This window comes from Sus scrofa, chromosome 8 (genome assembly GCF_054392235.1).
Source record: "Sus scrofa isolate SSC_HxYL_T2T_F1_AM1 chromosome 8, Sscrofa_HxYL_maternal_Yorkshire_Landrace_v2.0, whole genome shotgun sequence".
Taxonomy (NCBI): domain Eukaryota; kingdom Metazoa; phylum Chordata; class Mammalia; order Artiodactyla; family Suidae; genus Sus; species Sus scrofa.
This window is the reverse complement of record NC_139390.1, coordinates 38875867-38900698: the sequence shown is the minus strand read 5'-3', so window position 1 is coordinate 38900698 and position 24832 is coordinate 38875867. Positions and strand designations below refer to the sequence as shown.

General features: G+C 44.5%; 2 long non-coding RNA genes across 6 annotated transcripts in view; one reads left to right on the top strand and one right to left on the bottom strand.

Moving 5' to 3' along the window:
• Positions 1–16900, top strand: part of LOC102159502 (uncharacterized) — a 29982-nt gene extending 13082 nt beyond the window's left edge. The window contains exons 4-5 of one of the 3 annotated variants that reach the window (XR_014812441.1): positions 1157–1384; positions 4087–6079. This is a non-coding gene — a long non-coding RNA (uncharacterized LOC102159502). Of the gene's footprint in view, positions 1–1156; positions 2164–4086; positions 6080–14081 lie in introns of those variants that run through there. The other 2 variants (XR_014812442.1, XR_304839.4) reach the window with 2 other exon arrangements.
• Positions 5030–24831, bottom strand: LOC146400429 (uncharacterized). Of its 3 annotated transcripts, XR_014812448.1 has the most exons (6): positions 24639–24831; positions 17754–17905; positions 15076–15227; positions 11056–11249; positions 9298–9409; positions 6027–6587 (listed from the first exon to the last, which is right to left on the bottom strand). It is a non-coding gene; the product is annotated as an uncharacterized LOC146400429 (long non-coding RNA). The 3 variants fall into 3 exon arrangements; XR_014812449.1 differs by lacking the exons at positions 9298–9409; positions 11056–11249 and having other exon boundaries at positions 5030–6587; positions 17754–17901; XR_014812447.1 differs by lacking the exons at positions 9298–9409; positions 11056–11249 and having other exon boundaries at positions 6420–6587.
• Between the last annotated feature and the right edge of the window lies 1 nt (position 24832).

The window sequence follows — 24832 nt, the reverse complement described above, 5'->3', positions numbered from 1 at the left end:
ATCTCAAAGGGACCAGTTAGCATCCTTCCCCGGAATTTTAAAAATCAGAATTAAGGCAGAGTTCCCGTCGTGGCTCAGTGGTTAACGAATCCGACTAGGAACCATGAGGCTGCGGGTTCAATCCCCGGCTTTGCCCAGTGGGTTGGGGATCCGGCGTGGCCGTGAGCTGTGGTGTAAGTCACAGAAGTGGCTCAGATCCTGCTTTGCTGTGGCTGTGGCGTAGGCCAGCAGCAACAGCTCCGATTAGATCCCTAGCCTGGGAACCTCCATGCGCTGCAGGAGCGGCCCTAGAAAAGGCAAAAAGACAAAAAAAAAAAAAAAAAAAAAAAAAAACAGAATTAAGGCAAAGCAGCCTTTTCTGTTTGAGGGCTTATCAGCTGCCAACAACCATGTCTTCCCCATCATAAAAAAAAAGGCCAGTCCAGGGGAGTTCCCAGTGGTCTTGAGGTTGGAACTCAGTGTTTTCACTGCTGTGGGCCAGGGTTCGACCCCCAGGCTGGGAACTGAGATCCCACATCAGGCCACTGCTTACCATAGCCAAAATAAAACCAGTCCAAGAGAAATGAAGAAATAAACGCTCATTCATTTATTCATGAAACAACCATTATTTATTAAGGGCTTTCCATGTGCTAGATACTGCCGGGCTCTGAGAATAACGTGGAGCAACAACAGGCCCAGTTGCTGTCCTTGTGGGGCGTACAAGTTTGCAGGGGAGACAGTCCTTAAATAGTCATGCAAGCAACGTAAAAGTGCTATTTCGACAAGTAGTAAAGAGATGAGGTACAGTCTTCTGAGAATATACAATAGAATACACAGCTTTTTTTTTTTTTTTTTTTTTGTCTTTTTGCCTTTTTTTGAGGGCCACTCCCACAGCATATGGAGGTTCCCAGGCTAGGGGTCAAATCGGAGCTATAGCCACCGGCCTAGCCTACGCCAGAGCCACAGCAGTGCAGGATCTGAGCTGTGTCTGCGACCTACACCACAGCTCACATCAACGCCGGATCCTTAACCCACTGAGCAAGGCCGGGGATTGAATCTGCAACCTCGTGGTTCCTAGTCAGATTCGTCAACCATTGAGCCACGACAGCAACTCCTAGAATACACAGCTTTTGTGTGTGAGCTCCTCTTCACTTGATTTCTTTGCTTTTTTTTCCAGCTTCGCTCCCGGACAATGCAAAGTCAGTCTCTCACCTTCCTGCCACTATGTGGCCCTTCTCCAAAGATGGGCAGTCTCGAAGGAGAGGCTGGACAAAAAGACAGTGGTTAGAGTTCCCGTTGTGACTCAGCAGTAACAAACTCGACTAGTATCCATGAGGATGCAGGTTCGATCCATGGCCTTGCTCGGTGGGTTAAGGATCTGACGATACCATGAGCTGTGGTGTAGGCTGCAGACTTGGCTGGGATCAGGTGTTGCTGTGGCTGTGGTATAGGCCACCAGCTGTGGCTCCAGTTCGACCCCTAGCCTGGGAACTTCCATATGCCAAGGGCGCGGCCCTAAAAAGACAAAAAAAAAAAAAAAAAAAAAGAAAAGAAAGGGAAAACCCTTTTCTGAGCTGGCTGAGGCTGCAGGTGGCCCAGGCTGGACACTGCACAAAGGAGCACAGCTAAGGGGTAAGCGGGCTGAAATCCCACTTAGAGCCTCCTCACCAAGCCCTGAAGCCTGGCACAAAGGTGTATGTGCCCCCAGGAAGTGGGGGTACCCTATCCTTCACACACTGGCACTGTCCACTCAAAAGGGTCATCTTTTTTAATTTGCCCCAAAGTCTTGAATAGACCACCCAGGTCTCTGCCTGTGATTCAGTCAGACAGGGAGAGCAGTGGGGGAGGGGAGGCTTTCCTAAGGAGGCGACTAGACACATGAATAATGAGTTGTAGATAAACTAAGTGGGAGGGAAGAGATTTCCAGACACAGCCCCTGCAGTCAGTGGAGGGGAGGGAGGGGCATGCCTGCAGCATGTGGAAGTTCCCAGGGCAGGGATGGAACCCATGCCACAGCAGCAATCCAAGTCACTGCAGTGACAATACCAGATCCTTAACCTGCGGCACCACAAGAGAATGCCGCAGCGACCTTGTGTTGATGACTATTGAGCCCCTGGTCCCAATCATTTCAGAAGCCTGGCAGAGGATTGTTTTCACGGCAACACATGACCTCTTTGTAATTCACATTCGGTTTCTGTCACTTGCTACTAGGATAGTTCTGGCTCAGAGCAAAGCTGGTCCAGCTCTCCTCCTCCCATGGCCAGTGGGCCTCCCCACTCCGCTATCCCCATCCTCCTGTGTAAGGAACTTCTACGCTCTTGGAGTTCCTGCCATGGCTCAGTGGTTAACGAATCCAACTAGGAACAATGAGGTTGCAGGTTTGATCCGTGGCCTTGCTCAGCGGGTTAAGGATCCAGCGTTGCCGTGAGCTGTGGTGTAGGTTGCAGATGTGGCTCAGATCCCGCGTTGCTGTGGCTCTGGCCTGGGCTGGTGGCTACAGCTCCGATTCCACCCCTAGCCTGGGAACCTCCATATGCCGCGGGAGCAGCCCAAGAAATGGCAAAAAGACAAAAATAAGAAGAAAAAAAAAGAAAAGGAACCTCTACTCTGCATTGGCAGCCTCTCCTTCAGAGTGGGAGCCCTGTCTTGGCGGACCCAACCCTGTCTCCAACACATAACAGAAACTCAGTAAACATTTCATCCAGCAAGAGTTGATTAACTCTTTGCTGGTGATCATTGTGGCCACCAAGACTGAAAGAAGTGCTGAGATATTAGAGGACAGAGTGGCTTTTCTTACTTTTTTCATTACCCACCAAGTTCATCCATGGTTTCTACTGACCCTGAGTGTATGCAGTCTCCAGTTTATACTTATGTTAATAGATAGGTTTGATTTGTTTAGCATCTGGCTGTGGATAGCCAGTGGGATTTATTTCATAAGGAGGAGTCGGAAGTTTTTATTTTGTCTCTGTGTGCTGAGTACCAGTGGGCCATCTTCAAGTTGAGGCATCTTCCAGATCTGACAGTCTGCAGCTGAATGTTCAAGATGGTTTTTACTCTGTGGTTAATATCTGCCAGGACCCTAAAATATGAAAGTCCCCTACTACTCTTGTATTACTGTTAGTTTCTCTGTTCATGCCTCTTAATATTTGCTTTATATGTTTAGATGCTCCTATTAGGTGCATGCATGTTTATGAATATTATATTCTCTTCTTATACTGACCCCTTTATCAATATGCAGTGCTGGTCTTTGTCTTTTGTTACAGACTTTGTTTTAAAATCAGTTTATCTGATGTGAGTATTGCTACCTCAGCTTTCTTTTAATTTCTGTTTGCATGGATTATCTTTCCATCCACTTTCAGTCTCTCTGTGTCTTTAGCTCCAACGTCCCTTGTTGGCAACATATAAATGAGTCATATTGTTTTACCCATTCATCCACCTTATGTCTTTTGATTGGGGCATTCAGTCCATTTACATTTAAAATGATTACTGATAAGTATGTGGTTATTGCCATTTTATTATTTGTTTTCTGATTGTTTTCATAGTTCTTTTCTGTTCTTCTTTTGATTTCTTCCCTTGTGGTTTGATGGTTTTCTTTAGCATTATGTTTAGCTTCCTTTTGTTCTTTTGTGTATCCACTATAGGTTTGGGGTTTATGATTACCATGAGATTAGATAGGTAGGTAGGTAGGTAGGTAGGTAGATAGATAGTTTAAGCTGATAGTTGTTTAAAACATTCTAAAAGCTCTATATTTTTCACCCCTCCCCATTTTATGTTTTTGATATCATATTTTACATATTTTTGTTATGTCTTTTGTTATAGACTTTGTTTTAAAATGAATTTTATCAGATATGAGTGTTGCTACCTCAGCTTTCTTTTAATTTCTATCTACACGGAATATCTTTCCATCCACTTTCAGTCTCTCTGTGTCTTTAGCTCTGAAGTTCCTTGTTGGCAACATATAAATGAGTATTATTGTTTCATAAGTTTTTTTAAGTTGATACTAGTTTTTTAAGTTGTTGATTCACTGCCTTTACTGTAAATTTGCCTTTGCCAGTGAGATTTTTTTTTTCCTTCGTATATTTTCTATTTATTTATTTTGCTTTTTAGGGCCACAGGTTCCCAGGCTAGGGGTTGTGTTGGAGCTATAGCTGTCAAGCCTACACCACAGCCACAGCAAAGTGGGATCTAAGACACATCTGTGACCTACACCACAGCTAATGGCAATGCCAGATCTCCAACCCACTGAGCAAGGATAGAGATCAGATCTACATCCTCATGGGTACTAGTCGGATTCATTTCCACTGTGCCACAACAGGAACTCTTCATGTATGTTATTTCTTGTATTGGCCTTTCTTTTTTTTTTTTTTTTTTTACTTAAAGATGGCTCTTTAACCTTTCTTGTAAGGCCACTTTAGTGGTGATGAATGCTTTTAGTGTTTTCTTGTCTGGAATACTCTATCTCTCCTTCAGTTCTGAATGATAACCTTCTTGGGTGGAGTATCCTTGATTATAGGTTTTTTCTTTTCAGCACTTCAAATATATTGTCCTTTCTGGCTTGCACAGTTTCTGCTGAAAAATCAACTGACAGCTTTATGGGGGTTCCCTTGTATGTGACTCTTTGCTTTTCTCTTGATGCCTTAAAATCCTCCCTTTAGCTTTTGCCATTTAGTTATGATGTGTTCTGGTGTGGAACTCGTTGGGTTCATCTTGTTTGGGATTCTCTGTGCTTCCTGGACCTCCTTTCCTTTCCTTTCCCAGGTTTGGCAAGTTTTCAGTCATTATCTCATCAAATATGTTTTCTGCTCCCCATGCCACTTTCTGGTACCCCTATATTGTGAAAGTTAGTATGTTTGAAGTGGCCCTAGAGGTCCCTTAAACTATCCTTGTTTTCCTAAATTCTTTGTTCTGTTCTGCTTGGGTGATTTCCACCATTCTGTCTTCCAGGTTGTTTATGCATTCTTCTGTATTTCCTAGTCTGTTGTTGATTCCCACTAGGGCATCTTCCACTTCTGTTATGGCGTTCTTCGGTTCTGATTGGTTCTTTCTTATGTTTTGTAATGCTTTGTTGAAGTTCTCACTGTGTTCCTCCATGAGTTTGGTGAGCATTTTTATAACCATTGCTTTCAACTCTTTATACAGTAAATTCCTTATCTCCATTTCATTAGGGGTTTTCCTCTGGTTTTATCAGTTCTTTTGTTTGAAATGTATTCCTCTCTCTTTTCACTTTGTTTGATTTTCTTTCTTTGTCTCTAGGAATTAGGCAAAACAGTTCCCTCTCCCATTCTTGAAGGCATGTCCTTGTGTAGGAGTGTCCCTCTGCAGATTGCAGGTACCTGGTGGCTCTGACAGGAGGAGGGCTGGAGCTGAAGTGGGCACAGGCTGAAGCTTCACCTGGGGCATGTTGGGGGTCACCTGCCATGGTGAGGGGGATGTAGCCAGAGCTTGGTGCTGACCAGTGCTTCTCCTGGGCCCGCTGAGAGCCACTACCTTCGTGGGAGTGCTAGAGATGGAGCTTGATGCAGGCTGAGGGTGTGCTGTGCTGGTCCTGGCAGGCCAGCTAGGATGCCAGGCACTTTCCAATCTATGACTCCTGGGCTGGGACTCAGAGCAAGTGAGTTTGTGTGAATACCCTTAAAGTGTGGAGTGAGAGTTTCCTACCAGCCCCTGATTCCCAGTCAGAGACCTCTATTGGTTTTCAAAACCCATTAAGGGAACTCATATTCCTGGTGCTGGTCCCTACAGCTGGGGTGCCCAATGTGCAGCTGAACCCCTCGCTCCTTAGGGAGGACTCCTGAGTTGGTGATAGCCCCTTGTGCTTTGGGGTCACTTGCCAGGGCTGTGAGTTCTGGCTTAATCCCCTCTCTGCCCCTCCTAACTGTTTCAATGTGGCTTTCTTCTTCTTTTTTTCTTTTTAGGGCCACACCTGAGGCATATGGAAGTTCTCAGACTAGGGGTTGAATCAGAGCTACAGCTGCCATCCTCCATCACAGCTTATGGCAACACCGGATCCTTAACCCATTGAGGAGGCCAAGGATCAGACCCACATCCTCATGGATACTAGTCAGTTTTTGTTATTGCTGAGCCACAATGGGAACTCCATGGTTTTCTTCTTTTCATCCTTAATTGTAGAAGAGCTGTCCTGATAGACTTTTTTTTTTTTTTTTTTTTTTTTTTTTTTTTTTTTTACTTTTTGACTTTTTCTAGAGCTGCACCCATGGCATATGGAGGTTCCCAGGCTAGGGGTCTAGGTGGAGCTGCAGCCGCCAGCCTACGCCACAGCCATAGCAACATGGGATCTGAGCCGCATCTGCGACCTACACCACAGCTCACAGTAACACCGGATCCTTAACCTACTGAGCATGACTAGGGATCGAACCTGCAACCTCATGGTTCCTAGATTCGTTAACCACTGCACCATGACAGGAACTCCAGTCCTGCTAGTCTTTAGGTCATTCTCAGAGAGAATGGTTTTTTATATGTGGCTGTAGCTTTGGTGTGTCTGTGGGAGGACGTGAGCTCAGGGTCTTCCTACGCTGCCATCTCCATCTGGGGATCTTCCTCTTGAGGCACGTTGATCATGATACATTCATTGGAAGCTTGTTCTATACCTTGGGAACAGAGCATAGGAGCAGTTATTTCAGACCTTACAGTACCGAAGCGACAACTTGCAAATGCCATAGTCCTAAACAATTTGAAACCTCTCTGTATCCTTGACAAGGGCTGGGATTTCTGAAATGTCACCTGAGTGTCTCTTGATGTGGATTTAGTTTCCTTCAGCCTATTCAGGATTTGAAGGACATGTTCAATCAGAAGATCCCACCTTTTCTCAGCCCTGGACAATTTTCTCTATTATTTATCTGATTCCCCGCCCCCCATTCTCTTTATTATTCACTTTTACACAAATGCATAAATTTGTAGATCTCTCCACCATGTGTCTTGACTTTTTTCCCTTATTGGTTCTCTCTAACCATTTCCACTGAATCATGAGGAAACCTCCTGGCTTAATCTTCCTGCTCACTAATTCAGCCTTAACCTGTGTTCTATTTAATAACCCATTACTGAAGAGTTTTCTCCTCTTGTTTTATGGCTATTATATCTTCTCAAATATCCCTGAGTCAGGTTCTGACATGGGGTTATGGACTGAATGTTTATGTCCTCTAAATTCATATGTTGAAGCCCCAGCCCCCAATCCCCAATGTCATGGTATTTGGAGGCGGGGCCTTTGGAAGGTAATTAGATTTAGATGAGGTCATGAGGGTGGAGCCTTCTTGATGGGATCACTGTCCTCTTAGCCTTATGAGGATACAGTGAAAAGTCAGCCATCTGCAAGCCAGGCAAAGGACCCTCAGCAGGAACTGAATCTGCCAGCATCTCGATCTTTGATTTCCAGCCCCCAGAACTGTGAGAAATAAATGTCTGTTGCTTAATTAAGCTCCCCCACACTCTGGTATTTTGTTATGGTAACTTGAGCAGACTAAGACCAGAAGTAAAGACCTCACTGCATTTCCTCCTGAAGCCTCCTCAGTGCATCACTGCATGCCACAGTCATTTTTACGACGCATCAACCCAGACCCTCTTTCATCATCACACTCAAAGGTAGGTCTCAAGGCCAGTGTCCTGATAGCTTAGTATGGCAAATCTCCAGCTCCTTCTCCTTGGGTCTTTCCTCTGCGACCCTCTACACATACTCTCGTCATCCTAGTCCAGGAAGACTGCCTTAGCTTTCACTTCCCATTCTAGCCACAGAAAGGAGAAGAGCATCCTGCCCCTTCAAGGACACTGGCCCTGGAGTTCCCGTCATGGCTCAGCAGTAATGAACCCAACTAGGATCCATGAGGATGCAGGTTCGATCCCTGGCCTCGCTCAGGGGGTTAAGGATCCAGCATTGCCATGAGCTGTGGTGTAGGTCGCAGATGCGGCTCAGATCTGGTGTTGCTGGGGCTGTGGTGTAGGCCGGCATCTGGAGCTCCGATTCAACTCCTAGCCTGGGAATGTTTATGTGCCACAGGTGTGGCCCTAAAAAGACGGAAAAAAAAAAAAAAAAGTACACTGCCTGTAAGTCTCACATGCTACTTCCTCTTATATCCTACTGTCAAGGACTTGGACCCATGATCATCCCCAGCCACAAGAGAGGTTGGGAAATGTAGCCATTCTTCCCTGGATGCCCAAGTGGCGAGCTAAAACTTGGAGGTTCTTACAGAGAATGGAGGAAAAGAAATATCAGGAAACAACTAGCAGGCTCCGCTACCCTGGTGTGACTCAGTTGTGATTTGGTTCACCAGGAAATCTATTACTAATAAAGTACTCAGATTATTCATGAACTATTTCTATAACAGAAGTAGATCCAAGGTCATCTCTGTGTTAATACTTATTCTCTCTCCCCCACGTTTTTTTTTTTTTTACATTTTCTTGAGAGGTAGTGTTAAATTCAACAATAGGGATGAGTAAAACACAGTCTTTTATCAATGCCTTGGTCTGCTGTGAATCACTGCTGCTAATAGTTGTGGCATGTTTTAGTCCTTGCCAACCTTTGTGGTTTTGTGAAATATGAATATATAAATGAGAAAGTGTCATGCATTTATTTTAATGGCAATTATCTTGGTGCTCGTGAAGGAAAAAAAGTTAAGAAATCGCACACCATATGAGCTCTAAAGTGCTAATCCGTTCTAGAGCACCTGCCACTCAGAGTATATAAATCCTCCTGTGCCTGAGCCACTTGCAAAGGAATCACCTGGAAACCTTGTGAACAATACAGATTCCTAGGCCCACCTCAGACCAATAGAATAAAGATCTCTGGGGGTGAGGCCCAGAAATGTGCCACCTGCAAAATCTCTCCAGGCTATTCTTCGGACCCCTAAAGGTTAGGCGCATATCCCAAGTCTCTTAGAGAAAAGCTTTGGCTAATATCTTTCGCCATCACCCATGAACTAACTCAGCCTGGTCCGGCTGCCAGGCTGAAGCATGTACAGCTTGGGTCAGAGGCTATTGCTCTAGAGGCTAATCAGTCAGGGGTCTTACGAGCTGTTCTTCACAATAGTAAGATGTTGAACTGTTATGGTCTGCAGGGTCACCAATGCTGCTCTTCTTTGCAGCTTGGAGTTTCAGTGGAAAATTACTTGCAACTCTTAGAAGAGGTAAATGAGTTGAATAAACTTAATTGTTGCCCTCTCCATCTCTGTATGGGCAAGGTGTCACGAAGTGTAATATACAAAGTTATAGTCTATAGACTGAAAGAGATTTTTTTTTTTTCCGCTTCCGTACATATACTGATACATTTGGGGACCAACAGATCTACCCTTAGCAGGCAAAAGAACTTACACTGCTGATGCTGTGGCATCCACAGCCATATGGGAAGAGAGGAACCAGGCATCTATTTTGTGCTCGTAGTTGACTATAGTGCTTCTGCTCTACACAGACTCACTGAACAGTCCTATGGGAAAATAATGTTTCACTTTATTCTCATTTTCCAGAGTGACTAAGTAACTCGTTTAAGTTCACCCAGGAAGGAGGTCTCATGTAGTACAGTGAGTTAAGGATCCAGCGTTGTCACAGTGTGGGTTTGACCCTTGGCCCCGGGAATTTCTATATGCTATGGGTGTGGCAAAAAAAAAAAAAAAAAACTCACCCAGGAAGTAAAAGCCTAAATGGCCCTTCCTAGCCCAGGGTTAATTAGCAAAATAGAAAAAAAGGAAAAGAAGAATACCTAGTTTCTGAGTCAGCAGGGTTCCCTCAGAGCATCATCTCCCAACATTTTTGTTTGAGCATCCCATCAGTAAAAACGTCTGAGTGCATCTCCCATCTGTGTCTATTTATTTATAAATGTGTACATTAGTAACCAGTTTGGGAATTCCCATTGTGGCTTAGTGGTTAACGAATCCGACTAGGAACCATGAAGTTGTGGGTTCGATCCCTGCCCTTGCTCAGTGGGTTAAGGATCCGGCATTGCCATGAGCTGTAGTGTAGGTTGCAGACGTGGCTCAGATCTGGTGTTGCTGTGGCTGTGGTGTAGGCCGGCAGCTACAGCTCCGATTAGACCCCTAGCCTGGGAACCTCAATATGCTGTGGGTGCGGCCCTAGAAAAGGCAAAAAGACAAACAAACAAACAAAAAACAGTTTGTTCTTCAAACTCTCTTGGGAATCAGAATCACCTAGAGGGAGTTCCCGTCATGGCGCAGTGGTTAACGAATCCGACTAGGAACCATGAGGTTTCGGGTTCGGTCCCTGCCCTTGCTCAGTGGGTTAACGATCCAGCGTTGCCGTTAGCTGTGGTGTAGGTTGCAGACGCGGCTCGGATCCCGCGTTGCTGTGGCTCTGGCGTAGGCCGGTGGCTACAGCTCCGATTCAACCCCTAGCCTGGGAACCTCCATATGCCGCGGGAGCGGCCCAAGAAATAGCAACAACAACAAAAGACAAAAGACAAAAAAAAAAAAAAAAAAAAAAAAAAAAAAAGAATCACCTAGAGAGCTTGTTGAAGCACAGCTCATTGGGTCCCACCCCCAGAGCAGCAGAGATGCCATAGGTGTGAGATGCGTCCCATGGATTTGCATGTCTAACAGGTTCCTAGGTGACACATACTATCTGCGATGGCCCTCGCTGCAGTAGCATTGCTAAAACATAACCCCACATCGAAATTAAAACACTAAAATACTATGGCATAAAAATAGTCATTCTAATTAATCTTTTTCCTGCACCCAAGGAGCAAAAGATCCCATTTTGGAAACTACTGCACGAAATTGAGCTGCAGTGGCTTTCCTTGCCAGAGAGGCCAGCTTGGTGGCAGGCACTTCACACATCACAGAAATTTCCCAAGCCTCAGACATTGCGAGTTAAAGGAGATAATAAAGGGACGCATCAGGTGGGCACAGCTCCCGATCCCACTGATATTCCCTGGCAGTGCCCGAAGCACTCGACCTTTCATTTTCAGCTAAATCTACTCCCACCATCTTTCCTCTGCTGTAATTTTTCCCCTTTGTGATAACAGCTGCCATTGATTTTAGGTAAGGCAACCCAGCACTCCTGTTGTTCCTTTTATGGAAATCCCAGCCACGGCAAGTATATGTGGTACTTGATACCCACAAAGCAGAAATGTTCTGAGCAAAGATGCTTTGATCGAGCTTTAATTTTGCTGCGACTTTGAAGTCCTGCGCCATGCATATGCAATTGTGTTATTCAGCACGGTTTCGTTCAGAGGCACTTGGAGGGGAATTTTTCCCTGCTTACGTCTGATGGAGATTTACAAGGTGCTTTTGTAGATTTCTTCAATGCTTTTGCTGTTTGGCCAAAAAAAAAAAAAAAAATAGGGTAGGTTTCTATGCAGTAAATAAAACAAATTCCAGCACTCTTAGAAGAGGAGAAATGAGGTATTTGCAAAGACTTGGTGCATAAATTTAAATATAAAGGATACTATAGCAGTAGGCTACAGTAGGCATAGCAATAGGTTATTAGCAAATATAACTGTACTAGAAAATAATATATAATTAGTAATATAAAATAATATTAGGTCACATAGCAATAAGCTTCACTGTAATAAAAAAAGGAGGAATTCCCATCGTGGCTCAGTGGTAACAAACCTGACTAGTATCCATGAGGATGTGGGTTCCATCCCTGGCCTCACTCAGTGGGTTATGAATCCAGTGCTGGCAGTTCCCGTCATGGCGCAGTGGTTAACAAATCTGACTAGGAACCATGAGGGTGCAGGTTCAATCCCTGGCCTTGCTCAGTGGGTTAAAGATCCGGCATTGCCGTGAGCTGTGGTGTAGGTTGAAGACGTGGCTCGCATCTGGCCTTGTTGTGGCTGTGGCATAGGCCAGCAGCTACAGCTCTGATTGGACCCCTAGCCTGGGAACCTCCATATGCTGTGGGAGCAGCCCTAGAAAAGGCCAAAAAAAAAAAAGGAGTCCAGTGTTGCTGTGAGCTGTGGTGTAGATCGCAGACGAGGCCTGGATCTGACGTTGCTGTGGCTGTGGTGTAGGCCGGCAGCTGTAGCTCTGATTCAACCCCTAGCCTGGGAACTTCCATGTGCCACAGATCAGGCCCTTAAAAAAGCAATAAAAGAGGAAAATGTTAGTAGAGCCTTGCCTCACTGGATGAGAAAAGAAGCTTCGTTTGAAATTTTGAGAGAAAGGGAAGTGAAAGCATAGCTTGTTAGTACCAGAGAGAACTCCAGGATTTCTTTCGACCAAATCTGAGCAATAGAGCAAATGCCATGTACTGGGCAGTGCTTTTCAAAAAAGCCGTTTGTGCTGTACAGGAAAACGGCTGGGGAGCATAATCTGGCTCTTATTGAGTAATGTCTCGATTTAAAGCCAGATTCCAAAGGACTGATTCTCATTGGTCAAAGAAACAGCTCCTACTTATTTCCTCACCCCACCGCTATTTATTTCCTACTTCCCAGCCCCCACTAATCTCAGATACACGGTCCTTTTTCCATGGGTCAAGCATCTTGGTTGCTCAGAACTCAAGGTGATGGAACCAACAGCCTACACTAGGGGGCAGCATCTGAGGCTACTGCAATTATCCCGACCCCCCATTCTTACAGGACGTCTTCCACCTTTTCCTTCTCAGCCCTCACCTCCTTCCTGCCTCAGGAAGGAAATAGGGCAAATGGCATGTGTACCGTCAGAAACACAGACACTTAACGGCTCGTCTGGGCCCTCAAGGGTCCCGAATTCCCCCAATGATTTTTTTTTTTTTTTTTTTTTTTTTTTTTTTTGTCTTTTGTCTTTTGTCTTTTTCGGACCGCACCCAAGGCACATGGAGGTTCCCAGGCTAGGAGTCAAATCAGAGCTACAGCCGCCCACCTACACCACAGCCACAGCAACTCGGGATCCTAGCCGAGTCTGCAACCTATACCACAGCTCACGGCAACGCCGGATCCCGCAACCTCATGGTTCCTAGTCAGTTTCATTAACCACTGAGCCACGACAGGACCTTCCTCCCAATAACTTTTAAATGCTGAGAAGCAAAAGGGAAAAAAAGAAGCAGTGTTGCATATTATATTCTTCAGAAAATATTTATTTGAGGGGAGTTCCCATCGTGGCTCAGTGGTTAACAAATCCGATTAGGAACCATGAGGTTGCGGGTTCGATCCCTGGCCTTGCTCAGTGGGTTAAGGATCTGGCATTGCCGTGAGCTGTAGTGTAGGTTGCAGACGCGGCTTGGATCCCAAGTTGCTGTGGCTCTGGTGTAGGCTGGCGGCTACAGCTCCGATTAGACCCCTAGCCTGTGAACCTCCATATGCCGTGGGAGCGGCCCTAGAAAAGGCAAAAAGACAAGAAAAAATTTATTTGAGCCCAGTGAGGTCTCCAGCAATATAGGTGTACTGGCCTTGGGATCCGCAGTCCTGGGCAGTGACCTGCCTTCCCCACTGACTACATGTGCGAGTCAACTTAGTTAACCTGAGTATTAGCTTCCTCATCTAGAAAATGCAAATAACACCTCTTAAAATCTAGCTGTGACAGATGAAAAATGGCCACATACTTTTTGATACATTTCCTATGGAGAGGTGGGATCCTTGTCCCCCATTTTTTTTTTTAAATGGCTGCACCCGGAGTACATAGAAGTTCCCCGGGCCAGGGATTGAATCCAAGCCATAGCTGCAGCAACACCAGATCCTTTAACCCACTGCCCCAATCCCCCAGTAGGATTCCTAACCCACCGTGCCATGGTGGAAACTCCCTGGTGGCCTGTCCTTAAATTTAGCAGCTACTTTGGTGAATAGGATATGGCAGGAGTGACCTTGTTCCAGTTTCTAAGCCTAGGTCTTACTCTTATGGGAGCTTCCATTTTCTTTTTCTTTCTCTTTCTCTTCCTTTTTTTTTTTTTTTTTTTTTTTTTTGTCTTTTTAGGGCCACACCTGTGGCATATGGAGGTTCCCAGACTAGGTATCTAGTCCAAGCTGTAGCTGCCGGCCTACGCCAGAGCCACAGCAACGCAGGATCTGAGCTGCATCTGGGACCTATACCACAGCTCATGGTAACGCCAGATCGTTAACCCACTGAGCAAGGGCAGGGACCGAACCCGCAACTTCATGGTTCCCAGTCGGATTCATTAATCACTGAGCCATGACGGGAACGCCGAAGCTTCCATTTTCTTTCTTCTAGAATATTGGTTTGGGACCCAACTACCCAACAACACAGAGAAGACAGCTAAGGAACTCAGATGAGTCCTCTCCAGCCTTCCTCATCAAGCACAGTCACATGAGTAAAGCCAGCTAGGACCCTCTGGTCCAGCCCAGCCACCATCTGCATGCCAACCAGTGACCCTGGCAATGCCACAGGGAACAGAAGGATTGCTGAGATCTGCCCAAATTTCTAAACCACTGTAAAGAATTAAGACAGAAACCTCAATTAAAGTCGGGAGACCAAAAGGGGGAGCACTCACGCCCCATGATGAGAGCAGAGCCCACCAGGAAGACAAGACTCCTTTCCTGGCAAGGATTGAGCCTTGGCCTCCGCTTACCATAGTCTTCCTGTTTCTTTTTCCCCTTTATAGAAGCATCCTCCCTCCCTTGCCCCATGTGGGGACTTGCTTGTGGCTTGTCATGGTTGCACACCCCAAACTGCTGTTCTCTGCTGATCCAGAATATGCCCATCATTGCTGAAGAAATATCTGGCAGTATAATTGTTTTAGGTCAACACCACAAAATCATGAGACATGGTTTATTATACAATAATAGATAATTAGAATACTATCTAAAAAGATGGCTATGGGAGTTCCCATCATGGCTCAGCAGAAATGAATCTGATTGGCATTCATGAGGACGGAAGTTCAATCCCTGGTCTCTCTCAGTGGGTTAAGGATTCCGCATTGCTATGAGCTGTGGGGTAGGTCACAGACGAGACTCAGATCCCACATTGCTGTGGCTGCAGTGTAGGCTGGCAGCTGTAGCTCTGATTTGACCTCTAGACTGGGAACCTCCATGTGCCGCAGATGCGGCCCTAAAAAAGACAAAAAATAATAAACAAATAAATTAAAGGATGGCTCTGATGGTCAAAATGAAACTGTGGCTACAAAAGGACTTGTACACTGCAAAGCAACATGTTTTGTCAATGTTATACAAAAGAACAGAGATTGTCTCTAAATACAGGTACTTACAATTATTAACTTTTGTGACATCTGCCATTACTGTTTAGGGACGCAAAGTCAATTGCCATCAAATAACAGTGGTAGACGTGAAGAGAAATACATTGAGCTTCTAGTTCTTTACTTTGATGGGGGCCAAGGCTTTGTGAGCAAGAGATCTCCAGCTGAGAAAAGAATATATCATCAGGCTTTAAGTTATTTATTTCATTAAGGAATTTGGGGCAGTGATTTCTTTTCCTATGACTGTATTCACCTTAGAGTATTTTGAAACAATCTCAATTAACCAGAATAGTCAAAGAACATTGTACTCTAATTGTCTGAAAATTTCATCAGGGCTTCTCATCAATCTTTCCAAAATGCGGTAAGTTTCGTGTCTTAGTAAGTTGTTCAGGAAATCCAAACTCTTCAAAAAATTGTGAAAAATTAATTTATTTAAAAAGTAGGAGTTCCTGCTGTGGTGCAGTGGGTTAATGCTCTGGCCTTGTCTCTGTGATGGCGCCAGTTTGATCCCTGGCCCAGCAGTGGGTTAAGGATCTAGCATTCCTGAAACTGCGGCATAGGTTGCAGCTACGGCTCAGATTCGATCCCTGGCCTGGGAACTTGCATATGCCCTGGGTGCGGCCAAAAAAATATAAATTAAAAAAATTTTAAGTTAATTTAGGAGCTCCCAGGTGACTCAGTGCGTTAAGGATCCAGCATTGTTATTGCTGTGGCTCAAGTTGCTGCTGTGGCATGGGTTTGATCTCTGGCCCAGAAAGGCGCAGCCAAAACAGAAACGAAACAAAAGTTAATTTATTGAGTGTTTGAAACTTAAAATGCATTTTCCCACTGAAATAATGCTATAAATGATAATAAGATCCCAAGAGTCAGAGGCAACAGCATTCCAAAGGTGCTAGAATACTGCATAATTATACATTTTAAGGTCTATAAAAATTCCTGCAACCAATTCCACGCTGTGATCTTTTTCTTTTAAAGCCTCATAACATATACTCAACCTGATCAAACCCTTTTCTGTAAGATCTGGGGAGCCCCCAGGCTGTGAAAGCCCAGTAGGATGGCAGATTGACAAGGACAAAGGCTGAGTCCCTGTTCCCTGTGTGTGTCCAGGGCTCCACACAGTTCTCAGCCCTCAAATGCTGGCTGTCATCCAGAAGCTGCACAGCACAGTGACATGCTTCAGGTCAGAGAGACCTGGCTTTGATTCTGCCCTGCCTCTTGCTTGTGGCAACAGTGGGCAAAGCTCAGCATCTCTAAGCCTCAGTTCTCCAACCATAAAATGAGAAGCAATAGCCTACCACGGGGGAGCATTTTATATAAAGGGTTGGTATCTCGCCTGGCACACAGGGCTCAAAAAGTGGCAGCAATCATGATTACTATTACTGAACCCAGACTTATCCCACATGTACCTCCCAGAGCATCCGCTGCCCAGCAGTTCTGGGGGATGGTGGAGAGCAGAGGAGAGGGTGCAAAGAGAATTTGTGACAACTTCTATTTCTATTTCTTTTTACCCTAAAATATTAGAGATAAATTACTTATATTTGACATTTGGATTAGTACATGTCAGAGTTCCCGTCATGGCGCAGTGGTTAACGAATCCAACTAGGAACCATGAGGTTGCAGGTTCGATCTCTGGCTTTGCTCAGTGGGTTAACAATCCGGCTTTTGCCATGAGCTGTGGTGTACGTCAAAGATGCGGCTTGGATCCCGAGTTGCTGTAGCTGTGGCGTAGGCCGGCGGCTACAGCTCTGATTAGACCCCTAGCCTGGGAACCTCCATGTGCCACGGGAGCGGCCCAAGAAAAGGCAAAAAGACAAAAAAAAAAAAAAAAAAGTAGTACATATCTGTCTCAATAAATAAATATATTGAGAGTGCATGCTCTTTTTTTTTTTTTGGCATGCAGAAGTTCCCAGGGCAGAGATCAAACCCACACCACAGCAGCGACCCAAGCCGATGCCGTGATAACGTCAGATACTTAACCCTGCTGAGCCAAGAGCCACGCAGAAGCTCCTGGAGCACCAGTCTTTATGGTATAGAAGCATGGACAGATAATCAGAGCCTCGTGATATGCCCTGGAAATGTTACCTCCCCAAATTTTTAAAAGAGGCAATATCATGTGGAACATAGACTGCTGGACCAAGGGGTCAGGAAAACTGTGTTCTTGTTCTTTTCTCTTGTTTAGCTACATCTTTGTGTAGGCACCTAGCTTCAGATTTCAGTTTATTTTTATTTATTTATTTATTTATTTATTTATTTATTTATTTATTTTTGTCTTTTTGTCCTTTTTTTGTCCTTTTAGGGCCGCACCCCTGGCACATGGAGGTTCCCTGGCTAGGGATCTAATCAGAGCTATAGCTGCCGGCCTACACCACAGCCACAGCAACTGAGGATCCACAGCTCACGGCAACGCCAGATCCTTAGCCCACTGAGCGAGGCCAGGGATCGAACCCGCAACCTTCGTTAACCACTGAGCCACAACAGGAACTCCAGATTTCAGTTTATTTTGTGCAAAACAAGAGAGCTAATTAATGTGATCGCTAGGTTCCTTTCCAGCCCCGTGATCGTGAATTTCAGGATTCCGAAAGGGGCTTGAATTCTCTTAGAAATTGCATCTTATGCCTACAAATTGAGTGCAGAGAAAAATTAAGGTTTATTAAGGGTGTTAATAAACTACTATTTGTGTTATCACTCACCATTTGAGGGGGTCCCTGTTCTGGGGTTTTCTTTAATGTCTTCACTCGAAATTACTTGACTATGTTACTGCTCCTATAGCTGCTCACATAATGAAGGTAGCGCAAGGCTTTAACTCTTCCAGAACTCCTTGGTACAGATTAAAGTAATCTAACTAAGAGAGAGAAAGAGAGAGTGAGGTTGCAATTTTTAGTACATAAGAAGCTAAGGCGAAAATAATCAGCTGCTTTCCAGATACACTGAAGTCAAAATAACGACCTGATGCACCCGTATGAAATAAGTAAATTCACCGCTCCACAGTAGAGCAGATCAGCCCTTCCTTTTTTTCTTGTCTCTTCCATTGTCCTCGAATCCATCTGATTATTTTAAAAGTGTACTAGAATCAGGAGTTCCCATCATGGCACAATGGTAACAAACCCGACTAGTATCCATGAGGACACAGGTTCAATCCCTGGCCTCACTCCGTGGGTTAAGGATCCGGCATTGCCGTGAGCTGTGGTGGTAGGTTGCAGACATGGCTCGGATCCTGCATTGCTGTGGCTATGGTGTAGGCTGGCAGCTGCAGCTCCAATTCGATCCCTAGCCTGGGAACTTCCTTATGCTGTGGGTGTGGCCCTAAAAAGAAAAAGAAAGTGTTCTAGAATTCTTTTTTTTTTTTTTTTTAAGGGCACATCATTCATTTATTGTTTAAAGATCTCAAGACAACACCTGAATTTCTGTAGCACAATTTAAATGTTTTATTCTTTTTGATAAAGCAGAGTATAATAGAAAAAAAGAGTTTCCAGTAATATCTATATCTCTATTCAGAATTAAGTCTTCCACAGACATGTTACCTGGAAACAAATGCCTGTTACAATAAGCAAAGCTTCAACCAGAGCTGCTACTTTTCATGCCAGGAAAAAGTTCATCCCTATAGGAGGAATGATGTGCTATGTAAAATGGCTATTAAGATCACAGCCTTGAGGGCGCTGGAAGCATATTATCCTATTCTACATTAAGTAGTTTTGTGAATTTCAAACATCTGTTTATCTACAACCAAGCCGGCAACCTTTAACTGATATTTTAATCAGGTAAAAAATAAATTAAAAAAAAATCCCTATGGAGTTCCCATCGTGGCTCAGTGGTTAACGAATCTAACTAAGAACCATGAGGTTGTGGGTTCAATCCCTGGCCTTGTTCAGTGGGTTAAGAATCACAGCGTTGTCATGAGCTGTAGTGTAGGTTGCAGACACAGCTTGGATCCTGCGTTGCTGTAGCTGTGGTGTAGGCCGGTGGCTACAGCTCTAATTCAACCCCTAGCCTGGGAACCTCCATATGCTGCGGAATCGGCCCAAGAAATGGCAAAAGACCGAAAAAAAAAAAATTCTTAAACTGATGTTTCTTGATTTACATTGTTAAAAGGTACACAGTTCATTAACATGTAATTCTGGCTAAGAATTACATGTAAGACTTCTTACTCAGATTTTGGTTAATAATAAGAATTCTTCAAAAATTCAAGTTCTTATTAATCCATAATTTGTCAGCTAGGATACATTCAGGCATCAGCTGCAACTGCCTCAGCGCTTTGGAAAGACATAATCTAGAATACTACTAGCAGACAAAAAAGTATCTGTTACTGGATAGCATTATGTACAGTACAGCAAACAAAACATATATTCTTTTTTATCACTTAATGAATTTCATTACATTTATAGGTGTACAACAATCATCACAACCAAATTTTATAGCACAAAACATAGATGCTTATGTTTGGTGTGTTTAAGCCTCAAGCCCTTGATCCTTTGTTGAAATTCAGTAATTTAATTCCTATGGTTTTTAATACCAAGAACTCATGCTCCAGGAGGGCTACAGTCTAATTTGTACTCCAAAACAAGTAGCAATGCAGTTCGATACTACTGAATCCATACAGACTTCAAGACCAAGTCCAGGGAGTTCACGTCGCGGCGCAGTGGTTAACGAATCCGACTAGGAACCATGAGGTTGTGGGTTCGATCCCTGGCCTTGCTCAGTGGGTTAAGGAGCCGGCGTTGCTGTGAGCTGTGGTGTAGGTTGCAGATGCAGCTTGGATCCCGCGTTGCTGTGGCTCTGGCATAGGCCGGAGGCTACAGCTCCAATTGGACGCCTAGCCGGGGAACCTCCACATGCCACGGGAGCAGCCCAAGAACTAGCAAAAAGACAAAAAAAAAAAAAAAAAAAGACCAACTCCAGAAGACGGTTATTATTTATGCTACCCTAGAAGATCTGAAAAATAATTAGTCATATACATAGCTGGTCCTTCAGAGCTTTTAATTTATGACATGTTTTTTGAAGCAAGTTATTTAATGTATTGGAGACTTACCGATCAAATATTTGAATACTTACACTTACCTGGGATTTCATTTCTGCTGAAAGAAATAGGAAGAACAGGACTCACTTAAAAAAAAAAAAAACTTTAGAAATGAAGGTGGAAATCGTATCACTCACTATCACTTTTGGAAGCAGCTTAGAGGGGCAGTCAAAGGGAAAACACTGGTGAAATAAGTCAAAAACTAGGCCAGAAAATCTATGTTATTATCATCAACGACAGCACCACAACGGTGCCCTTCATCATTAATAATCATTCCTGAGAATTTTCATTTGGCACCAGATGATGTGTTTAAGAGAAACACTCTGGAAGGTTTTGAATCAAACTTGGTTTTGTTAGCCAAGTTACAGGAGAAATTTTAAAGTGGTGGGGGCAGCGGGGAGAAGGAAATGGACCAGAAAAAAGATCATCACCTAACCAACAAAGCCCTCATAGCTCCAAATATTATGTCAGACACTAAAACAGCTGATATAGGCGCAAGCAATTTATAAAACCTATAAAAAGACCACACCAGCAAGGTCCCCAGTGATCTGTAGAGTTCAGAAACAAAAATAAGAAACATTTTAGCTTAAAACCTTATCTCAAGAGAATCATATACACTTCACATGCATAAAAATACCTGAAACCAAACATCTTTAAAAGCTCCAATACCCAAAATATAAAGAAAAAAACGAATTCAGAAGACACGATCAATCCATGGAATCACAAGACGACTGGACAATCTCTATCTCCCCTCCACACTGACCATCCCATGGAAGACCCAGGGAGATCAGACCTTCCAGACCGATGCACCACCTGGTTGCTGCAAAATGCTATGGAGACGCCTTGTGGAACAGCAATTTCCATTCTCTTCTGAATCTCCCTATCATGCAGGAAGCAAGACTGGCTGTTCTATTATCATTATTTGTCACCCATCTGCAACAGGATACTGTACTGATAAGTAAAAAGTACATTATCTAGTTCCCTTTTCCCCAGAGGGTTGAAGCTCAGGTATAGGGGTAATTTTCCTGTGCACACAGTCTTTATTTAGGACGACTCAGTGACTTCAACAGGCTTAATCATGTGATCGGGTTTGTTGCCAGCTGCATAATGCTCCCACATCTGTCGATAGAGCTGCTCTAGTTCTATTGTGTATTGTTTGATGTTGAACAGAGGGCTAGCTATTCTCTGCTTCCAGACTTTGCCATGAATTTTCTTCAGGTATTCTAGATCCGTTCCCAGTGTCATAGCTATGTCTTCATATTCTTGTCTATTTTTAGCAATAAGCGCAAGACAAACTGAACAAGTGAGCTGGGAAGGGGCAACTCAGGAAGCAAGAGTCTCTCCTGGCATAGTCACCATAGGTGTCCCTGCCCAGAGGACATCCATCCCTGTGGTGTGCCCATTACAGAGTGGTGTGTCCAGACAGGCATCAGCCAGCTGGCCTCTCCAGACATGTTCCTCTTTAGGGGCAACGGGTGAGAAAATGATGCGGTTCTGGGGAAGACCCATATTTTGTGTGTAGTCTTGAATATTAGGTTCTCCTACTGCTGGAAAACGCAACATCCATGGCACACTGTCGGGAACACACTTCAGAATATTTGCCCACTTTTGCAAAGTAGAAGGGTCAATTTTATCTGATTCAAGTTACAGTACACAATAGCATCTTCTGGTAACCCATCCTGAGAACATGTGTTTACAAAAGAAAAAAAAGTGTACTAGAATTCAAAACACGAATGAGAAATGGGAAGCAAGAAGATGCATCCCTTGAATTGCCAGAGTCCACTAAGTAGAAAAGTGGATAGAAAGCAAGCAGGGAAGAAAGGAGAGGCTGGTCTCCGGGATGGAAGGAGACATTGGCTGTTAAGAAAATGTCCACTGTAAAGTCGAAGGAGAGAGTTGGAGGTTTCCTTCCCTACATGGGACTCTGCCTTTTTTTTTTTTTTTTTTGCTCTTTAGGGTCACACCCTCCGCATATGGAAGTTCCCAGACTAGGGGTCAAATCGAAGCTGTAGCTGCTGGCCTACGCCACAGGCACAGCAACACCAGATCTGAGACACATCTTTGACCTACACCACAGCTCACAGAAATGCCAGATCCTTAACCCACTGAGCGAGGGCAGGGATCAAACCTGCATCCTCATGGATCCTAGTCAGGTTTGTTTCCACTGAGCCACAACAGGAACTCCAAGGACTCTGCCTCTGACTCTGTCTTCTCTGCCTACTGGCCTGTAGTCCCACAGACACCATGTTGGGAGTCAGTGGATTATCAGACATGATCTCGGGCAGTTTAGGATGCTGAAACAAAATACCATAGACTGGGTGACTTAAACCACAAATGCTTCTCACAGTTCTGAAGACTGGGAAGTACAAGATCAAGATGCCTGCAGATGCACCTTGGTGACAGCAGGTGGCCTTTTCTCCTTGTATTCTCACATGGGTGAAGAACAGAGAAAGAGAGAGAGAGAGCATGCTCTTTTGTCTTTTTGTTGTTTTTAAGTAATTTTTTTTTTTTTTTGCCCTTACCCCCAGCATGCAGAAATTCCTGGGCCAGGAACTTGCACCACGGCAGTGATAACACCAGATCCTTAACCCACTAGGCCACCAGGGAACTCCCTCTTTTATCTGTTCTTATAAGGGCACTAATCCCATTCATGAAGGCTCCACTGCCATGACCTAATTATCTTTCAAAAACCCTACCACCTGGAGTTCCTGTTGTGGCTCAGCAGGTTAAGAACCCGACTAGTGACAGAGGAGTGTATCAAGAAGATGTAGTACATATACACAATGGAATATTACTCAGCCATTAAAAAGAACGAAATACCAGCATTTTTTACAACATGGATGGACCTAGAAACTATCATGCTAAGTGAAGTCAGCCATACAATGAGACACCAACATCGAATGCTTTCACTGACATGTGGAATCTGAAAAAAGGACAGACTGAACTTCTTTGCAGAACAGATGATGACTCATAGACATTGAAAAACTTATGGTCTCCAGAGGAGACAGTTTGGGAGGTGGGGGGATGTGCTTGGGCTGTGGGATGGAAATCCTGTGAAATTGGATTGTGATGATCATTATACCACTACAGATGTGATAAATTCATTTGAGTAATAAAAAAAATAGAAAAAAAAAAAAGAACCCAACTAGTATCCATGAGGATATGGGTTCAATCCCTGGCTCCCTTCTCAGTGTGTTAAGTTTCCAGTGCTGCCATGAGCTGTGGCATAGGTCACAGATGCGGCTTGGATCTGGCATTGCTGTGGCTGTGGTGTGGGCCAGAAGCAGCAGCTCCAATTTGACCCCCAGCCTGGGAACTTCCATATGCTACAGGTGCCGCCATAAAAAGAAAGAAAGAAACAAACAAAAACAAAAAAAACCTTTACCTCAGAGTTCCCCTCGTGGTGCAGTGGAAACAAATCCAACTAGGAACTGTGAGGTTGCAGGTTTGATCCCTGAGTTGTAGTCAAGATGTCAGCTGAGGGAACTTCCATTGTGGCTCAGTGGTAATGAACCCCACTAGTTTCATGAGGACAGGGGTTTGATCCCTGGCCTCACTCAGTGGGTTAAGGATCCAGCATTGCCATGAGTGTGGTGTAGGTTGTAGATGCGGCTCGGATCCTGCATTGCTGTGGCTGTGGTGTAGCCCAGCACTACAGCTCTGATCCGACCCCTAGCCTGGGAACTTCCATGTGCCACAAGTGTGGCCCTAAAAAAAAAAAAAAAAAAAAAAAAAAAAAAAAAAAAAAAAAAAAGATGTCAGCTGAGGCTGAAATATAATTTGCAACTTGCCTGGGCTGGACTGGAGGTGGTGCATCCCATGGCTCTTGGCCAGAGGCCTCAGTTCTTCCCTCCTTTCCACAGGGCTGCGCATGACACGGCACCTGGCTTCTCTCAGATCCAAGAGGATGAGGCTAACATGGTTATAAAGCCACTTTCTTTTATAACGAAAGCTTGGAAGTCACATGCCCTGTCTTTCAGTTTCTTCTGCTCACTTAGAAGTGAGTCACTAAGTCTAGCCCTCACTGAGAAAAAGTTCCAATTAGTCCCACCTTTTGAAGGCAGCCCCAAATCACTTGAGGACATATTTTTGAAACCATGGCCACATCATGTTTTGCATCCAGCAATGTGCTCTATAGGGTTTTTATTAAATAGATCCCAAGGACCTCCTTAGATTGTAACATAAAACCTTTGGAAATTCTCTTACGATTTTTTTTTTTTTTTTTTTTTTGTCTTTTTAGGGCTGCACCCGTGGCATATGGAAGTTCCCAGAGCTGCAGCTGCTGACCTATGCCACAGTCACAGCAACGCAGGATCCTTTAACCCACCAAGCAAGGCCAGGGATCGAACCTGCATCCTCATGGGTACTAGTCGGTTTCTTAACCCACTGAGCTACAATGGGAACTCCCAATTCTCTTATGTTTATCTCTGCCCCCAAAGACAGAAGGACATTCAGGGCCCTTTCCAATTCTACAATCTAATGTGTGCCGCCCTGAACAACATTCGAATCCCCATTCCCTGCAGAGACCCTGCTGTTGGGCTGATTTCTTCCCATCACCTACCTGTGTGGTGCCAGGAAAGGAAAGTCCCTCTGGGGGACTTCTCTGTGTGCAGAGGTGTGCTTCCTGCCAGCGGGTGGCCTGACTGGAGACATCAACAGAGCGTGTCGTGTACAGCCCGGAGGGAGGTGAATTCGGGGAAGAGACGTGACGCCATCGTGGCTCAGGGAAGGATGCTGATGGGTACCTGCACGTAC